General features: G+C 38.5%; 1 long non-coding RNA gene across 1 annotated transcript; it reads left to right on the top strand.

Annotated features, from left to right (window-relative positions):
* The first annotated feature begins 2018 nt into the window (after window positions 1-2018).
* Window positions 2019-7068, top strand: LOC138510918 (uncharacterized). The gene is made up of 5 exons (XR_011280466.1): window positions 2019-3437; window positions 3812-3876; window positions 6097-6246; window positions 6333-6409; window positions 6774-7068. It is a non-coding gene; the product is annotated as an uncharacterized lncRNA (long non-coding RNA).
* The last annotated feature ends 580 nt before the right edge of the window (window positions 7069-7648 follow it).

Genomic DNA, 7648 nt, shown 5'->3' with positions numbered 1-7648 from the left:
CAGTACCTGGGACCCTTACATAATTAGGTGTATGGAGGGAAAGAAAGCGTATTTAAAAACACTTGCAGGATAAGACATGAGGAAAATGATTAGTATTAATCATATAAAGCTATTTAGAGACGATGTCATACAGAAGAATAGCTAAACTGGCCATCATCAGGAACAGCAAGTTGCAGTCAGTACAAACGGTAGCAAGACAGCAGAGGAAATGCAGAGAATAAAGGATGAGACAGAATCATAGAAGACAGAGATTAAAAAAGCGGTAGAACATGCAGGGGGTGAGTTTACATTTTCTAGATGACTGGGGTTGCCAATGTGGAAACAAAGTGTTGCTGTTCATTATTCATAGATGCAACATGTTTGAATGTGCTGATATTTGGAATGTTCCTTAGTACAGTAATACCAAACATTTATTTGTACAGGTTACACCTCTTAACATGCTTATTCTCCTAGCAGCATATCTAGGTAGATAATTTGTGATAGAACAATCACATTAATTTGTTCATTTTCAAAACTTGTACATGTCTGTAGCTCATTTTCAGGCAGGCCTTCTAGCACATCATTTTCACCTCCACTCGAAGCAATTGTTGAGCTGTACAAGGTATATGACTCATCATTACACTTAATACAAAAACAGGGCATGGTTTTCTGATGGGGTATGTTGTTTGATTAAGCTTTTTTGCATTACTTCAATTTTGCTTTAGCTCATAAAAAGATACTGCAGTCATAGGGCATTGCTACTTAAAAATGATGAATTACGAAAATAACGAGGGTAGAAAACATAAAACCGAGATAGGAATAAGGAAGGAATATGAATAAATGGAAAATTGCACGTTGGAAATTTTATAAAAACCACATCTGCTTACAGTTTTGCTAAACAAACGCAACAGGAGCAACAATAGGAGGAAGCAGGGGCTTCTTTTAGTCTTCAGACTTTGTTTCTACTTTTTGGCTACCTGTTAAGATTACACAAAGTACCATGCTGGGCACAATGGGCTCACTGTTTTACGGCCCTAGCCACCCATTTAGTGTGTTGCTTGTCTGATAGTTTTATCAGTGCATTTCATAATTCAAAGTGTATTATTGGCCCTATAATAAATAGTTGGCACATAACATCTCAGTGGCAGTGTACAGGGCAAACCGTTACGTAAACATTGACTGCATCTATCCCCAGTGATGAAAGAAGTTGTTCAAAGCTAAACTGCAGTCTCATGTACCACCTGACGTATATTTACAGGATGAAACTGTCTTTATGTGTATGTAATATTTTAATAGTGGATGGTACTTAATCTGACATTTTGTTTACCTTTCCATAGTTTATCGATGCTTACTTGCAATTATTAATAGAGAAAAAGCAACCTACAGTACCGTACGTACATTGATAAATGTTTTGCATTTTATGTTTCTTGTAACAAGATAAGTTTCCTACTAAAAGTACAGTATGTAACTACTATTGTAGGAGTTTTCTCAAATTTCAGGCACATTTCATCTCTTGTGAAACACTACAAATAATCTGTGACGTCTACAGAATGGCAGGAACAATAGTGGTAAAGAAGAAAGAAGGTGACGGCCATGATAAATTAAAATTAATTTTTAAATAACATTAATGTTCATGGGTCACGTAGTTACTTCCCTCTATGTACAACTCTGTCTACACTTCGCATTTTGTTACATTAACGTTAACTATTGATGGTTACATTTCTTTCAATCGATTGTATGGAAAATCAACTATTTGAGCACACTCACACATGACTGAACATTGCCGGCGTCTTTTCTACGCCCACAGGATGTAAGTAGCAAAGCTCCAGTACCAACAAAAACTAATTTCCGCCTCATGAAAAAGCTCTCAATTTTTGGCGAAAAAACAGACCACTGTGTAACCAATGCACACCCAGATTGCAAACCAAAAAGGGAGTACACAAGATGGTATTTTTTAAAACCACTGAACAAGGACGGGTTGTACTACTGAACAAGGGGGGTTTCAACATCTTCCTATCAGGTGTCATTGTAATAGGCTCATGAGCACAGATATTTAACAGTTTGACTATAATGTAGATTGACCTCATTGGGAACTGAATGTAAAACATATTTTCATGTATTAGTCCGAAACAGGTAAAGTTCCAGGCCATTTCATAGTGTGTGCCAACCAGTATGCTAGGCGGACGCCACAGAAAAACCTCATACAAAAAGTTATTGCACTTTCACATGCAGCGCTATGGTGGTAATGGAGCGAGATCGCATATTTAAATTATTCACAATATGAATGTGCACTGTCACATGTTTATTTCCTCTCTTTTCCACAATTTTAGTTTCCACTGCAGAACAGTGATGAGCTGTTATGCCCATACAATACTGGGAATCAGTGGATAATTGTGGTACAATTATTTTTTAATTTCAAATAAATTAAGGCAATGGAGTTCTTTCAAATAGACACTGTGCATGATGTCAGCAGCATCATAACATTAAATTGTGTATTTTTGTTTACATGTACAGGTTATTGCATTGAAATACACAAACCTTCTTTTAATCGATCCAATGGGGGAAGAGGATAAACACAGCCGCAGGATTCTGCAAATATAACATGTCCATGTTATATACTGCTTGTTAAGTAGGTGATGTTCGTAAAACAATCAAAGGTTGGAAGTAATCCTACATAGCCATGTATATACTTCAGTTGGGGAAATGTAAAACAAACTTTGAAACATGAGGTGGTAGTCAAGTGATAGTGTGTACATATGAGTTAGGTCATGAAGGACACTGGATGATTTTAACTTAATTGTTGAAAACCAATTAATAAAACCAAACATGTAGATTGTTAGCATCAACTGTCTGCTTTGATTATGTGGTGTATTCAAATCCAAACTTCAGTTTCATGAATAAAATGGAAGTGTGGTGCTGCAAGGTTTTTCATTCATCAGGACCTCTGCCATTGTTCTAGTCAAACATCTGGACTATAGCACAACATGTTTCTGCATCTTATTCTCATTGGTGAGTTGCAGTTTGGGTCTCTAGGTGCAACAACCCCAGCATCAACAGCTAGTCACATTACTAGTCTGCAAAGATGATACGTTACATAAGATAGTCTACAAATGATTCAACGATATGCATTAAAATCTAATCTTCCCTTTACAGAAACGTTTTGAGAAGCTGCTTCCCAGATCATATATTAACATCAGGATCCTGGAAGATGGAACACTGCCTGCATGAAAAGCAACAGAATAGTTTTAACTGTGGACCATTAATCTTGAAAGAAAGATTGTGCTATAACTTTCAAAATCTGTTATTTAAGCTTAATCGCTGAGTCTGAACACATTTGCTTCCATTTCAGTTTGCAGAGAGTTACATTTGCAGCGGCGAACTAAAAAACGTACATGCAGTGTGTACTGATATGGATGAATTCAGAAACCACATAGCCCTGGAGCTGATGCAGAATTCCAGTGAGAAAAAACAGCCATTCCTCTAATGTAGTCTACTCTGATATAATTAATGTCATTTACTGACTAGTATAGCTTCCCTTGTGTGAGGCCCGTTTCCCCAATTTGTCACTGGATTGTATTGCTTAGTATATAGATTTTGAGCTACATAAAGCTATAATTTATTTTCATTCTTAGGTCATTTTACTCCGAATTTATGAACCTGTATCCTAAATGTAAAGAAGCACTCCAGTGTACGACTTAGCCAATCATAATGTACAGCTTCTAGGAAACATGTTCATGCATTGGATAAGATTAGTATATTTAATCAAATATGAACACCAGGATTATATAATTAAGCAGTGCGTCACACAAAGTAACACTTGTTTCTCTTGCAGGCAACATTGAGGACTATTGTATCGCTTGCAACCTCATTGAATCAGAAGGTTTGGATGAAGGAATGGTCAGTTGTATTTCTTACCCTAAATACATTGTTCATATATTTGTCAAACATGAAATTGTGAGATTACGCTAGTTATTTATGTATAAAGTATCCTTGTGTAAATACAGAAAAGCTAGATGTTTGTAGATAATGAAATTACACATCTATAGGTGATTAACGGTAATGAAGTAATGTCTGTAACTTGAGAGTATGTTTTGGTCAATGCTCTATTACTGTACTTGTCACTGGAGTGAAATACAAACAGAAGCGTAGATTGGCTTTTATTTTCATGTTAATTGTGTATTTCTATGCTACGTATGACTACTCTTGATTTTAATATTTTTGATTTAACAGGTACAATGTGAGAAATGCAAAAGATGGGTGCATTTCGATTGTCTTCCATCACCAAGTAAAACGAAAGGCTTAGTGTTGCAAGAGGTCCACTTTGTTTGTAGGAAGTGTACAGAAGTGCACTGATATTTTTGGTGTGACCAAGCACTCTTTGAACGTAAAACACGTTGCGTCTTTGCCATATGTGTTCTGCATTTACTGTGCTTTGCTTTTTTCCAATAAAAACATTCCCAGCTATTTTTTTATAACCGGAGTACAGTCCCCAAGCCTTTCGTAGGTGTTTTGTTTGTTATATTTCCAGTAATATGGACATTTCAATATGTAAAGTATTGTTGTGACATGTTGCCAGAAAAGGAGCAGACAAAGCTCAACCTGTTGGCAAATCTCTAAGTTGAATATTGTTTGAGCTTATAGCCGTCAGCAATCATGTCCTTGTATTGTATCTTCCCAATACTAAAGATCAAAATAGTAAAGCAATGGTAGGGCATGTGTAAATTGTGCAAGCTGTCATCCTTAAAAATGCACTTTGAGGCAGTACGGGGACACAAAAAGTTTCAATCCACTTGGGTATGTCATCAAACTGAAAAGAGAGGAATTGTTTCCATAACCTCTTACTTCACTTACCCCACTTTCCTGGTAAAAGGGCAAATGCCTGGTCTCGGTAGGATTTTCTGACGGGTAGCAAAAAATGACATGACAGGGTGTCAGATTGTCCTACCCCGTCACATTTTCCTACCTCTGGGTGAATTGTCAAATGCCTGCTCTCGGTAGGATTTTCTGACGGGTAGAACAAAAATGACATGAATGGGTGTTACTTTTCCTACCCCGTCACATTTTCTTACCTCTGGGTGGATTGTCAAATGCCTGCTCTCGGTAGGATTTTCTGATGGGTAGCAAAAAAGGACATGACAGGGTGTCAGATTTTCCTACCCCGTCACATTTTCTTACCTCTGGGTGGATTGTCAAATGCTTACTCTCGGTAGGATTTTATGACGGGTAGCAGGAAATGACATGACTGGGTGTCAGATTTTCCTACTGTGTGAAATGTCCTATCGGTAGGATTTTCTGACGGCCAAAAATGACATTACAATTCCTATCAGATTTTCCTACCGATATGATTTTCTGACAGATAGCAAAAAATTACGTTACACCGGGCCAAAGAATGCGTATTTTTCGGGCAGACGTATGGGCTTCACACGTTCAGGGCCATCCTGGTTTGTGTTATTAGCTATCAACACAACTGCCGTTATGCTCATACATACAGGCAGACTGTCGCTGCCTTAACTTGTAGATATTCAGTGGGTAGCTTATCTACATTATGCCGTGTGAACGGCAGTAAGTCCGACAGGATAGAGCACGTTTGGGTTGACTTGTGAAATAGATTGGACAATTAGACATGATTCATGTTACAGCCTTTCACTTCCTAGTAGGCAGGTGGTCTTGCATTTTTTGCTGGCACTTTTAGGAATACTGTCCAATTCTTTACTTGTCACGTAGTAATGTATGTGGTGTTGCCTTGACATACATGCATTTTATAGTGTCCGCTGCAGTTTAGCTATACAGAATTAGCCACCATTTCATTAACGCCTGTCCCTTTCCAACATATGTGCATGAGAATTTATTACTCTGCTGGCATCAAACATGTATCCAAAGTGGTTTCAGTTAATGGGCCATTTAAATCAATCAGTTACCATCATATGGGGCGCCTATCCCTGCTTGTGCAGGTTTTTAGAGTGAATTGGGCATGGCAAAGTTTTCTCAAAGTTAAGTCATGATGACCACTTGGAAATGTAGATGGAATGGGCCTCAGTGATGTCTTGTAGGCGTTTGTTGCTCTTAATTGGATGCATTTTGACTGGCTTCATTTTTTTGATTATTTCATTTCTACAGACCTTGCTAAGTGCAGTTAAATTGGAATATGCACTTTGTCTACAAGTGTCACTTCAGACTATTTAAGTCATCTTATGCAGCATATTAATGAAAATACTGGTTGCGGCACTACTAAGTGGGAGCGTAAAATTAGTTCTTCCTACCTGTGAGGTGAGCAGAGATTGGAGTAATATTAATGTAATAGTGTGATCATTGGCACTTCATAATGGTGACTGTTTCATTCTTGCCCACTACAGACGCAGGTGTCACTTTTACAGACAGTCCATTGCAGGCACACTCCTTTGTGTCCATGACACTAGCGGCAAAAAGTCGGGTCAGTATTTAGCCTTGTTTTCTTCATCTAATAGAACATTGTCCATGTGACGTCTTGCTTCCCCACTAGTGGTGTAGTGTCAGATGGGCCTCCTTGGTGTCATCTTACCTCCACGACAGGGCACGGATCTGCCTGGTCTCCCCGACCTATTGGCACTTTGAAATGTGGGGCACTGCTTTAAACCTATTGAGTGTACCTAGGCATGTGAGATTTGCACTTTATTACTTGTTTCATCACATGTATTTACAAGGTCAGTTTAATTCGGTAGTTGTAGGTGTTTTTTAACAAAACATTATCTTTTATTCTTGCTGCATTGTTTATTGGTTTTGTGTATTAATGTCATTGTGTGTACATTTTGTTTTAGTACACTATTTAGGATTCCCTGATGAAGACGTGGATTAAATAATTCCAACACGTCGAAACTGGTCGGAAACTGAAGATTGTTGGAGATGTGATGAAATGAACTGTAATAATTATCATCTAGATACATTCCAATATTTAATGACATGTTCCTAAATTTCAGAAATATTATGAAATTCTTTAATTCTTTTTCATGTCACCATATGAATGTCTTTTTACATTTAAAACACGTTTTTGTGCATGTAATTTTTTATGTATGAGAATGTATGTTGATGAATGATTGAATTGCTCATTGCAGTAATGTGTTTGGTTTTCTGCAATGTTTTAAATGTTGCTCTTCCTGCAACCTTAATGTAATTTAGAGTGTTGATTCATACATGATTGATTCAATATTACAAATTTTGTATCAAATGAAATAAATAATATTTTTGATACGCAATATCTGAATAGTCTCCTCTGGACAATTTTTCAGTACACACAAACCACATGGGAGACAGCCGGGGCTCCCTGGAACCGCTGCTGGTCTTGGGGGTCGTCAAACCACATGGGCGATAACCGTCTAAAGGCCAGGGACATCACCCCTGCCCATTGCCCATCCTGGAGCACTGGCTGGGCTGCGTTACAGAATTTCCCCCTGGGGAGGGAAGGGGACCCTGCCCAGGGGCTCCCTGGTGCTGCCTCTGTGCTTGGGGATGGTACACCCACATGGGAAATGAATGCCCATGGCCATGGACATCATCTTCAACCGCCCTGGAGTTCTGGCAGGGTCAAAGTGGGTGATGGCAAGGGAGCCCTTGTTCAAATGTTCTTAGGCAATGGTGGAGCTTTCTGGGCTCCGGCGATCTAGCAGCACGGCATCAAGGTGTCCCCGCTTTTGGG

This window comes from Ambystoma mexicanum, chromosome 6p, assembly GCF_040938575.1.
Source record: "Ambystoma mexicanum isolate Mex_15411 chromosome 6p, UKY_AmexF1_1, whole genome shotgun sequence".
NCBI classification, from domain to species: Eukaryota; Metazoa; Chordata; class Amphibia; order Caudata; family Ambystomatidae; genus Ambystoma; species Ambystoma mexicanum.
This window is presented reverse-complemented; position numbering and strand designations above follow the sequence as displayed.